The 12,245-nt window shown below is 44.9% G+C and overlaps 1 pseudogene; it reads left to right on the plus strand.

The window, feature by feature from the left end:
- Window positions 1-10,559: 10,559 nt before the first annotated feature.
- Window positions 10,560-11,988, plus strand: LOC128419998 (60S ribosomal protein L27a-like; annotated as a pseudogene).
- Window positions 11,989-12,245: the final 257 nt, after the last annotated feature.

Here is a 12,245-nt window from a genome sequence, read left to right on the forward strand (position 1 = left end):
TGATGTTGTGGGGGATGTTATTGGGACCTATAATGGTGTTGCCCAAGTAGAATATGGGGACAGATTTGACCCCTGCCTTTTTCTTATAGGGCCTGGTCCACAATTTTCTGTTGCTGTCTTTAAGAAAGCACAGAACTGCCAACCAAGGTCAGCGGGAGGAAGGTCTGTCATTGTCCAAGATTGGGCTGTTGATCATTACTGACACATTTGAGTGGTTTCAGCTGGGAACTATCAACAGCACTTTCTCTTCCAGCTCTGCCTTTATGATAGATCATTCCTAGGTACCAGTCTGGCCTTGTTGAGCTGTTTCGCCCTCCACCTTTTCATTTTGTTGGATGGGTATTGCAGTTTGAGGAATGCTTGATGTAAATTCTTAAAACGCAGAGTCTCCGCCTGATGGGTCTTAAGAAAAGTGGTTGTATCTTTGAACTTGGTTGTGGATCTTGTTCTGGGTGGAAGCTTTGTTGTTGTTTAGTCGTTTAGTCGTGTCCGACTCTTCGTGACCCCATGGACCAGAGCACGCCAGGCACCTCTGTCCTCCACTACCTCCCGCAGTTTGCTCAAACTCATGCTGGTAACCTCGAAAACACTATCCAACCATCTCGTCCTCTGTCGCCCCCTTCTCCTTGTGCCCTCCATCTTTCCCAACATCAGGGTCTTCTCCAGGGAGTCTTCTCTTCTCATGAGGTGGCCAAAGTACTGGAGCCTCAGCTTCACAATCTGTCCTTCCAGTGAGCACTCAGGGCTGATTTCCTTCAGAATGGAGAGGTTTGATCTTCTTGCTGTCCATGGGACTCTCAAGAGTCTCCTCCAGCACCATAATTCAAAAGCATCAATTCTTCGGCGATCAGCCTTCTTTATGGTCCAGCTCTCACTTCCATACATCACTACTGGGAAAACTATAGCTTTAACTATACGAACCTTTGTTGCCAAGGTGATGTCTCTACTTCTCAAGATGCTGTCTAGACCTGTCATTGCCCTTCTCCCAAGAAGCAGGCGTCTTTTAATTTCGTGACTGCTGTCACCATCTGCAGTGATCGGGTGGAAGCTGGAAGTATATAAATCTGAGCAGCAGTCAGTGCCAGGTCCATCCAGAAAGGGAACCTCTTCTGTGGACTGGTCTAGGCTCAGGCTGATGATGGGGTGAAAGTTTGTTCTCCTGGAAGTCCTGGTGAAGCTGTACGGGTGCATCCTGATCATGAGTCCAGATTATGAAGATGTTCTCCATGTATCTCAAGTAGAGACAGGACTTTTTTTCAGCCAGAACTTGCTGGAACTCAGTTCTAGCACCTCTCCGTTTGTCAGGAATGAGCCAGCTCCAAGCGAAGGTTTGCAGCCAACTGCAGAAAGCAGCCAGGAACAGAGAGGCTTAGATGTTAGTCAGGCAGGGGAGAGCCGGCAGCTGCAGAATTCGGCTCTTCCTGAGCTTGACGGGCCGGCTGATAAGGCAGTAGCTGAGAGCAGGCTAGAACACAGTCAAAGCTTGCAGGAAGCACAAATAGGAGAGAACAGATTCAGAGACAGCCTCTCAGACCAGGAAGAGGTTGGAGCTGATCCACTAAGTCCAAAGAGTCGGTGAAGGGAGGGTTGCTAGACAGGAAGCAAAACAAGAGACGTAGGAATCATGAGCTCAATATCTTCTGTCGACGCCGGAAAGGGTCTTCAGAAGTGTCATCTTGAGTAATGATGCTGGAGGCTTTGTCAGAGCCGTCCAGAGCTACCTGTTTGTTTTTGCAATAAATCCTCCTTTTTAATTACCTACGCTTACTGTGTTATCAAGCTGGCAACCTGGACCCCTGACACTGTTGGTGCCATTGCCATTCTAAGAGAACGATGGAGGTGTTCATGGTAAGTTCTGGCACCTCTTTTTCTAGAAAAATAGCACTGGGTAGAGGAGAGGTTTTTGGAGGCTGGGGTGGAGAAGACTTGTTCAATGTCAGCCATTAAATGTTTCTTTAACTGTGGAGCCAGGCAAGTGACCATGGCAGTGCCACTGATCTGAAGACAACATGTTCTCCCCAAGGCTGAAGTAACTGTGGACTACAAAGTGGCAGAATTTAATAGCAAGGTGTGCTGGAGCCTGTCAACAATGGTATCTCTGATAGCTTGCACCCCATCTCTGAGGGTGGTGTGAAGAACATAAGAAAATAAGATGTGTCTGCTGGATCAAGCCAATTGCTCATCCAGTCTAGCATCCTGTTCTTACAGTGGCTGACCAGATGCCCCATTGGGAAACCTGCAAGCAGGATCCAAGCCTAAGAGCTCTCTCCCCTCCTGCGGTTTCCAGGAACTGGTATTCAGAAGCATTTCTGCCTCTGACTATGAAGGTAGAGCACAGCCATCATGGCTAGGAGCCATTGACAACCCTCTCACCTATGAATTTGTCTAATCCTGGTGAGAGCTGGACCATAAAGAAGGCTGATCGCCAAAGAATGGATCCTTTTGAATTATGGTGCTGGAGGAGACTCTTGAGAGTCCCATGGACTGCAAGAAGATCAAACCTATCCATTCTGAAGGAAATCAGCCCTGAGTGCTCACTAAAAGGACAGATTGTGAAGCTGAGGCTCCAATACTTTGGCCACCTCATGATAAGAGAAGACTCCCTGGAAAAGACCCTGATGTTGGGAAAGATGGAGGGCACAAGGAGAAGGGGACGACAGAGGATGAGATGGTTGGACAGTATTCTCAAAGCTACCAGCATGGGTTTGACCAAACTGCGGGAGGCAGTGGAAGACAGGAGTGCCTGGTGTGCTCTGGTCCATGGGGTCACAAAGAGGCGGACATGACTAAATGACTAAACAACAACAACAACAAGTTGGTGGCCATCAATACATTCTAGAGAAGCGAGTTCCATAAGTTAACTGGCGTATTTTTCGCTCCATAAGACGCACCTTTTTCTTCCTAAAAAGAAAGGGGAAATGTCTGTACGTCTTACGGATTGAATGTGTGATCCCTGGAGCCAAATTGCCCAGGGGCAAAAAGCTAATCATGCTTTTTTTTCTTTTTTTTTCTTTTTTGAAAGAGGGAAGTGGGTGTTGAAACAAAGCCGCTAATCTGCAAGCGATTGGGGAGGGTGATAAGGGACTCTAGTGATAAAGGAGGCTGCCTGGAAGGGGGGAGGTAAAAGCCTATGGATCCTCAGGATTTTTACATTGGGTCACCCCAAATTCACCATCAGATCACATAGCATGTCCATGGCTACAGCCTGCACAAAAACAAACAAACCACGCATCCACTGTTTCATGAGGCTGCAATGGTGCAAAAACGTGGTTACAAAGCACGGATCCACATGGATTCTCAGGATTTTTGCATTGGGCTACCCCAAACTCACCGTCAAATCACATGTCTGTGGCTACAGCATGAACCACAAAAATCATACATCCACTGTTTCGTTCAGAATATTTTTTTTTTCTTGTTTTCCTCCTCTAAAAACTAGGTGTGTCTTATGGTCAGGTATCTGGGAGGCTGCTCAGGAGAACTGTTCAGGAGCTGCAAGCGACTGGCCACAAGGACCAGCTCCTTCTTCTGGCAGGTCTGCAGTTTAAGTTTCAGCAAAGAAAAGCGGCCGCTGACTCTGCAGGCTGTGAAGAAACTGCTCCTTTTAAAAAATTATTGTCTATAGGGAATTAACTCAAAAGGGCACCTTTCAAAGCGGAACTTTTAACCTTCTGCAGACCAATACTATGATCTGTGTATTTTTACATTAAGTGTGATCTAAAGAAAGATAGCATTATGAACTTTGTAGGTCAAAGGAAATGGACATTTTTTGCCACCTGTCTTTCCACCCATGGGTGCTTATTATTCCCTTTCTTCAACAGCGACTTTATTCTCCCTTCAACCTTCACAGCTTTAGGAAGCTGAGGTTTAAGCTATGTTTTCAAAAACATCTGCAGCAGCCTCTCCACTACAATCCTATTCCCTTTGAAGCGTTTGTTTCCTCTATACATATCTCTTCAATGCAGTTTAAAGGCAACATACACACCTTTATTTCCTATTCTTGACAGCTTCTAACGATTCTGGACTTTTTTATATTAAAACCCAGACACCTCCCATCCAAGCCTTATGCCTTGAAACTGACAGGCTCCCATTTCACTGATTCTCTCTCTTTTACAGGGCAGGTTTTGAAATATGTTCCTTTTGATGTTTGTCATTCTTTGATGATTATAGTTTTTGTTGGAAGCGGGGAGGAGTTTTGATCAAGTGTCCTCTGCTTTGTTTAGAGGTGTATGATAGCGAGGCGTCTTTCTCTCAAAACACGGCTGGACCAACAGCAGCGGCTGAAAAGGGCATGGCAAAAACGCTTCCTGATTTCAGGCATTTGCACCAGGGCTTTGCACTTCGAGACACTTTGAGCATTTGGCCTTGTGGGATGTAATCCTCTGGAGCAGTCAAGTACAACATTTCCTGTTTGCCTAGAGTGAACATGCAGGGGAATGTTGGTTCAGCCATAGCTGTAAACTTTCAGATTTGAAAATAAGGGATCAGCAGCCAAAATAAGGGATCAGCAGCCTCACCTGTCCCAGGCACTCCTGTCTTCCACTGCCTCCCGCAGTTTGGTCAAACTCATGCTGGTAGCTTCGCGAACACTGTCCAACCATCTTGTCCTCTGTCGTCCCCTTCTCCTTGTGCCCTCCATCTTTCCCAACATCAGAGTCTTTTCCAGGGAGTCATCTCTTCTCATGAGGGAGCCAAAGTATTGGAGCCTCAGCTTCACGATCTGTCCTTCCAGTGAGCACTCAGGGCTGATTTCCTTAGGAATGGAGAGGTTTGATCTTCTCGCAGTCCATGGGACTCTCAAGAGTCTCCTCCAGCACCATAATTCAAAAGGATCCATTCTTTGGCGATCAGCCTTCTTTATGGTCCAGCTTTCACTTCCATACATCACTACTGGGAAAACTATAGCTTTTACTATACGGACCTTTGTTGGCAAGGTGATGTCTCTACTTTTTAAGATTTTAAGATGCTGTCTAGTTTCAATGTTACTAGTGAGCAAAGTTACCCAGTCAGGATTTGAATCTTGGTCCTAACTTTTGGGGTTAAGTTTCTACTTAGCTGTCCATTAATACTGACAAACCGTATCTCCCATTCAACTCTCAGATTCCCTTGTAAATCTAAAGTACTGACCTCACCACATCCTGCGGTAAAAAAATTCCCCAAGTTAATTACACATTGTGTGAAGGTAAGTGTGTGAAGCTACAGCATTCCTACTATCAGCTTAAGTGACACATTCTCTCTCTCTCTCTCTCTCTCTCTCTCACACACACACACACACACACACAGAGTAGAGCCCCTCCAAGCCAAAGGCCCAAAGGCAGAAAGCCCAGCCAGCAGCCAAACGAAGCCTCAAGCGGTGGTTCCCACAGCGCAGCGACCCAGCAAAGGGATACAGCAGCAAGAAAAACCACCGTCACCTCTCCGCTGGGAAGCGCTGAGCAAAGGCGAGTCCCCAGGCAATGCGGCCAATTTGATTGGCACAAGGCAGGCAAGCTCCACCCCCAGTCATTTTCAGACTCCTTATTGGTGAGCAACGCAGCTGAGCAACGCAGTTGAGGAGCCTCCCTGGCCAGCAGGGAAGGAGAGGAGCTGCTTCCTTTGAAATCCGGGAAGTCAACAATCCGGGATAGCAGTGGGAAACAGCGCTGGAATAAGGGAGTTTCCTGCCAAATAAGGGAAAGTTGCCAGCTATGTGAACTTCCTGTTACACCTGGTCTGGAGCATCTTTCTTTTTGCATGTGACCAGGTAGGTGGGCATGACCCTTCCAGACCCCACAAAAGGTCCAGACACACAGCCATCTCCCTCTTATGGACTCTTTTGCCTCCTGGACTGCTGGGGTATACCCATATGGGGTAAATCCACTCCTCCTACTTATTTGCAACTTCAAGCCTAAAGCCTGCCTTAAGGGACCACACTGTGCTCTGATCGTGAGTAAACTTCTTTTTGTTACTTATGAAGAAGACTGTTGTGTCTTTATTCTTTTTTAGGAGGGATAAAAGGGGTCTTACCAGGAATATACTCCAATCTGAATGAAGCCAGATTGGATTGCTTAATAATAATAATAATAATAATAATAATTTATTTATACCCCGCTTATCTGGCTGGGTTTCACATATAATATAAATGTGCTCCAGTCCTTCTGAAACAGTTTGTCGTGCTGATTCCAGATCTTCCCCGTCAGCTTTGCTAACTCTGCGTATTCCACCATCTTAGTCAGCCATTCTTCCAATGTTGGAAGTCCCTTCTGCTTCCATTTCTGAGCCAGAAGTATCCATGCAGCCGTTGTGGCATACATAAACAAGTTTACATCTCTTTTTTTGGAATTTCATCTCCAATTAAACCTAACAATAACGCCTCCGGTTTTTTACTAAAATTATATTTAAACATCTTTTTAAATTCATTATAGATTATGTCCCAGTAAGCTTTCACCTTAGTACATGTCCAGTCTTCCAGCATTCAGTTTCATTGGATATCCATGACTTGGAGTGTTATGAGAGAGGGAGGAATACTTTTATCAGTCCATTTTTCCCCATGCATATGCATGGCATTTTATAAACTTCTGACGTGTCGTCTCTTAACTCACCTTTTCTCTAAACTAAAGTCCCCAATACCTTTCCTAATAGGGAAGCTGCTCCAATCTCTTGATCAAACTGATCACTGCAGATGGTGACAGCAGATACGAAATTAAAAGACGCCTGCTTCTTGGGAGAAAAGCAATGACAAACCTAGACAGCATCTTAAAAAGTAGAGACATCACCTTGCCAACAAAGGTCCCTATAGTTAAAGCTATGGGTTTCCTAGTAGTGATGTATGGAAGTGAGAGCTGGACCATAAAGAAGGTTGATCACTGAAGAATTGATGCTTTTGAATTGTGGTGCTGGAGAAGACTCTTGAGAGTCCCATGGACTGCAAGAAGATCAAACCTCTCCATTCTGAAGGAAATCAGCCCTGAGTGCTCACTGGAAGGACAGATTCTGAAACTGAGGCTCCAATACTTTGGCCACCTCATGAGAAGAGAAGACTCCCTGGAAAAGACCCTGATGTTGGAAAAGATGGAGGGCACAAGGAGAAGGGGACGACAGAGGATGAGATGGTTGGACAGTGTTCTTGAAGCTACCAGCATGAGTTTGACCAAACTGCGGGAGGCAGTGGAAGACAGAAGTGCCTGGCGTGCTCTGGTCCATGGGGTCACAAAGAGTCGGACACGACTAAATGACTAATTAACAACAACAAGGTGCATAGGTACCAGTCCCTGTCTCTATCACAACTTCAGATAATACTGGATCTGCCCAAGTTCCACATCTTCTGTAATCAATGGTGAAAAATCCAAAGTCTGTCCCTACTAAGATATCAGCTCCTCTGCTCCATCACATAAGAAAATACAGAGGCCTTTTCCTAAATAACTCGAAGGAACCAATAGTGAAGTGGAATTGCATAAGCAAAAGGTTCCTGAAGGCAGGAGAGAAATGGTCCTTCAGATCTATTTATTTCTAGAACTTCTTATGTGACAATTACTCTCTTCAATGGAGTTGCTCTCAGGCTTTGCTTTCAAACCATCAAGAGTTTTCCAAGAGTGGTAATAATAGAAAGAGAGAAATGATTTGAGTTGAATCTTGGGGCAATAGGAAAGAAGCTCCGTTTTCACTCAGATTCTCAAAATATTCTCAAAATAGTAGACTCAGCTCAGTCAAGCCCCACTTCTCCCCAGGACTCAGGGACCTTTTTTTTCTAAGTTGAAAAGTCTGGAATGTTGTATAACCTTTCCTGGAAGGGAAATTGCTCCATCCCTTCAATCATTCAGCTCCAGGTCTCAGGAGCTTCAAGGTAAGACATGGGGAGTCATGAATCACAACTGAGTCAACGGCAGACTTCAGGAAGATTGCTGCCGCTCTCTGATTCTGGGAGTGCTGCAAAGCTCTCCTTCAACAGGACCTACTGTACACATCACAAAGAAGAGAATAAGATCAGGTAGTCGACTGCTTGAATTGCCGGATTTACCTATAAGCTAAACAAGCTATAGCTTAGGGCCACACTCTCTTGGGGGGCCCCAAAAATTTTAAAGGAAAAAAACCTGGATGTACATTTCCAAAATACAAGATCAAAAACAAATGAAATAAAACCTACATACAGCAACAGTGTTTTGTGTTGTGTAGGCTCCTATGATGTAAGCAATGGGCCCCGCCTGCTAGCCTGCTCCCTCACATATCACTGGTTTGCTCATTTCTATATATAGTGGTACCTTGGGTTACAGACGCTTCAGGTTACGCATTTTCAGGTTACGGACGCACCAAAACCCGGAAGTACTGGAAAGGGGTTTCTTCCGGGTTTCAGAGCTCATGCATGCGCATGCGCAGAAGCACTAAATCACTGTTTGCACATGTGCAGAAGTGCCAAATAGCATCATGCGCGTGCGCAGATGCGGTGCTGCAGGTTGCGAACATGCCTTCCGCACGGATCACGTTCGCAACCCGAGGTTCCACTGTATAGGGTGCCTACATTCTGTGTAGCCCATTACTTACTTCATTGTTTTGGATTTGGGGGGGGGCAAGAGAGTGGGGCCCTAAGCTATAACTTGTTTAGCTTATAGATAAATCCATGGAGTGAGCTTCCGAAGGGCTACGTCACTCCCTCAGCTCCCCAGCCCAAATTCTCAGGAATGTGCTTAGCAGGGAAGCCTACAGATCACAGCAGCGGCTCCCTGGAGGCCATCAGTGACATTGGTGAGAAGCATGCAGGTGAAAAATACCTGCAGAGCTCCCAGAGTGGCAAGTCAGCACCAAAGGTGACAAGTGGTGCCTTCTGCAAGGTTTTAAATGAGGAAAAGAATCCCACCAGGATACAAGCCTTCCTGAAAGTTGCCAGCTCTGTATGCTCTGTCTGCCCCAGGCATCAGCGTAAGGCAGTGGGGCTGTAATATTGTGGCCCTTCATCACTGTGTCTTACAATAATTCCTAATTGGGTGGTACATGACCCCAGTCAAGCTTGCAAAAATCTACCATTTGCCCGATAATAAGTGTTGGAAATGTAAGGAAAATGAAGGTACATTCTTTCACCTTTGGTGGACGTGTCCCAGGATTAAGGCTTTCTGGGAAATGATATATAATGAATTGAAAAAGATATTTAAATATACTTTCTTGAAGAAACCAGAGGCCTTTCTCTTGGGTATGTCCGGCCAAGTGGTGCCAAAGAAGGACAGAACTTTTTTCATGTATGCTACAACAGCAGCAAGAATACTCATCACAAAGTATTGGAAGACGCAAGATCTACCCACTCTGGAAGAATGGCAGACGAAATTGATTGACTGTATGGGATTGGCAGAAATGACGAGCAGAATCCGTGACCAGGGAGAAGAGTCGGCTGAAGAAGATTGGAAAAAAGTTAAGGACTAATTACAGAAATATTGTAAAATTAAGGAAAGTTAAATGGTGTTGGATTGAAATTGAGTGGTTTCTAGCTGTAATGAAACAAAGGAATATAGATGGGAAATAAGGATTTGAAAAATAAGGTAATATTATAAGCTGTAATGCTTTAAGTGAAGGATTTGCTGCACAAATAACTTTAATTGGGATACGAGGAGGAGAAGTACGAGGAGGTCTGAGAAATTTGTTATTGAAAAGCATGATTTATGAACTATATGTCTTTTTTAATGTTTTTGTTTGTTCTGTTTTTGTTTGTCTGTTCAAAAAACTGGAAAATTTAATAATTTTTTTTTAATAAAAAAAAATACAATAATTCCTCAGTGGGCATTTTACTGCTTCCCACTTTGAGGGGTTCATTCCACCCTTTTCAAGACAGAAAACCAGGTGAGAAGTTGCACACTTAAACAAACACTATTTTTAAAATGTTAAATTCCGTTTCAAGGCAAGGGCAGGGGCAATCCCAACAATTCAGCTTCCGTTCACCTACGAATTGTGGGAATGTTCAGGGATGCAGGAGAGGATATATTGTCTAATTACATCCTTATCCAACTTGTGTTGGATTTCAGTAGAGCAACATTCCCTTCATTCAAATTTGCAGCGGAAGCGTTTTGCTCAGGCTTGCTAAAGCCTCCCCTTATTCCCTCATAAGAGATAACACACGACACAGTCTTCTACGAAAGTATAAAAAGAGTTCACTCACATTCTGTTCACAATCAGATCCCAGAAGGCAGACTTAGCTTTGAAAAGTAACATACACTTGGAATCTATCTCATAAGAAGACAGTCCCCTTCTCCTTTCTTGGCTGGAAGCCAAGAGGGCATCTTTGGCTTAGTAGATGTTGCTTCTTCGATGCATGTGGTGAAAGAGAGAGATATGGCTGCCCTGCCCTGTGCTTTTGTCATTACCTGCACAGGTGAGGCCACGCCCACCTCTAGTCACATGCAGAGGAAGTCTGTCCCAGCCCAGAGGGAAACAGGAAGTTTACCTGCTGGCTGGACAAGCTTTCCTCCCCATGTGCAAACATGTTCATTCTAGGAATGTTGTATTTGACTGCTCTTGTGTTTCACATCCTACACGAATTAAGCAAGTGTGTTCGAAAATGACAAGAGAGAGGAAACTTCCACATAAGACGTGAGAAGCTCTCTTTCCCTTTGACTCTGATCCAGCAAGATGCCTTCCAGACTGAGGAAGACCAGGAAACTGAGGGGTTGTGTTAGCCATGGCCACAGCCGTATCGGCAAAACACCGGAAGCATCCTGGACAGTGGCATAGCGTGGGGGGTGCAGGGGGGGCCGGCCGCACCGGGCGCAACATCTGGGGGGGGCGCTCGCACTCGCAGCTCTCTGCCCCTACCTGGCTCACTCACTCTCTCTCAGCGCTGTCACAGATTTCGGGAAAAAATCGCTATTGTCACACGGATCCTCCTCCTAGCCAATCAGGAAGTGGGATCCACTTCCTCATTGGCCGAAAGGCGAATGCATGCAATTGGCTGAGCTGCCGAGCAGGAGGCGGGAAAAGGAGGAGACGCGGGGAACTGAGTAGAAGCCGCCGCTGCAGGTAAGTCATTCTGCAATGAAAGGGGGCACGCTGGTCTCTCATTGAGAAAGACTTTAATGTAGATTTCAATTCCGTTGTTGAAAAATTTGCGCTAATTAAAAGCAGGCGAATTTAAATTAATCTGTATATACAGATTGATATCTTGCACTTCTATTAAAGAATTACAATTAGAGGTACAGGATTGAGGAAGTGGGCTCCATCTAGCCCAGTCTTGGATCATCTCCAGGGTATGGTTCCATTTTGATGTTTAGTTTTTGTTCTTGATATTTTTTGTCGTTTACGATGGTTGTGAGACGACATATAATAGCATGGCCCATGCTAGGTTACTACATTTGTAGATTTGCATTCATAGACCTGCTGAAAATGTGGAGAATGTGTAATGCATGTTCACACTCAATAAAGTGTTTGAAAATAAACTTGTATTTAGATGCATTTTACTTTAATTACATCAGTATTTTCATAACAAACAATACATGTGCTTAGGGGGTAAGGGTTTCTTTAACTAATCTAGTGGAAGAGACTCGAGTGCTAAAATCCACAGGTTAGGGGGCGCAAATTACTTGCCTTGCCCCGGGTGCTGACAACCCACACTACGCCACTGATCCTGGAGGCTGTGGTAATGCTGGGGGTTTGCACCACCACAGAATTAATTTTGACAAATATCATCCTGGTTATTTTGGAAAAGTTGGTATGAGACATTACCACTCAAAGAAAAACCAGCACTTCTGTCCTGCAGTGAATCTGGATAAACTCTGGACGCTTGCTAGTGAGCAGACAAGACTCAACGATGTCAAAAATCAAGCGGGATTAGCTCCAGTTATTGACATCGTACGCTCGGGTTACTACAAAGTCCTGGGCAAGGGACAACTGCCCAAACAGCCTGTAATCATGAAAGCAAAATTCTTCAGCAAGAAAGGCAGAAGAGAAAATCAAAGAAGTTGGTGGTGCCTGTGTGTTAGTGGCATAAAGGATTTTTCTATGTATCCAGGCTTCAATAAACACGATTTCAGCTGTGTATTCATAAAAGAAAAAGAAGAAGAAGAAGACATGAGAAGAAGATAAGAACCTGCTGGATCAGGCCAATGGCTCATCTGGTGCAGCATCCTGTTCTCACAGCGACCAGACAGATATGATACGATACGATAATATTTAATGTCATTGTCCCATACAGAACAACGAAACTGAAAAAATCTACATCAGGCATTCAAAAACCAACAAGCCTGCTTTCCAGCTATCCCAGCCTGGTTAGCCCCCTAAAAACTCTGATACCCCAT

Source organism: Podarcis raffonei, chromosome 8 (assembly GCF_027172205.1).
Source record: "Podarcis raffonei isolate rPodRaf1 chromosome 8, rPodRaf1.pri, whole genome shotgun sequence".
NCBI lineage: Eukaryota > Metazoa > Chordata > Lepidosauria > Squamata > Lacertidae > Podarcis > Podarcis raffonei.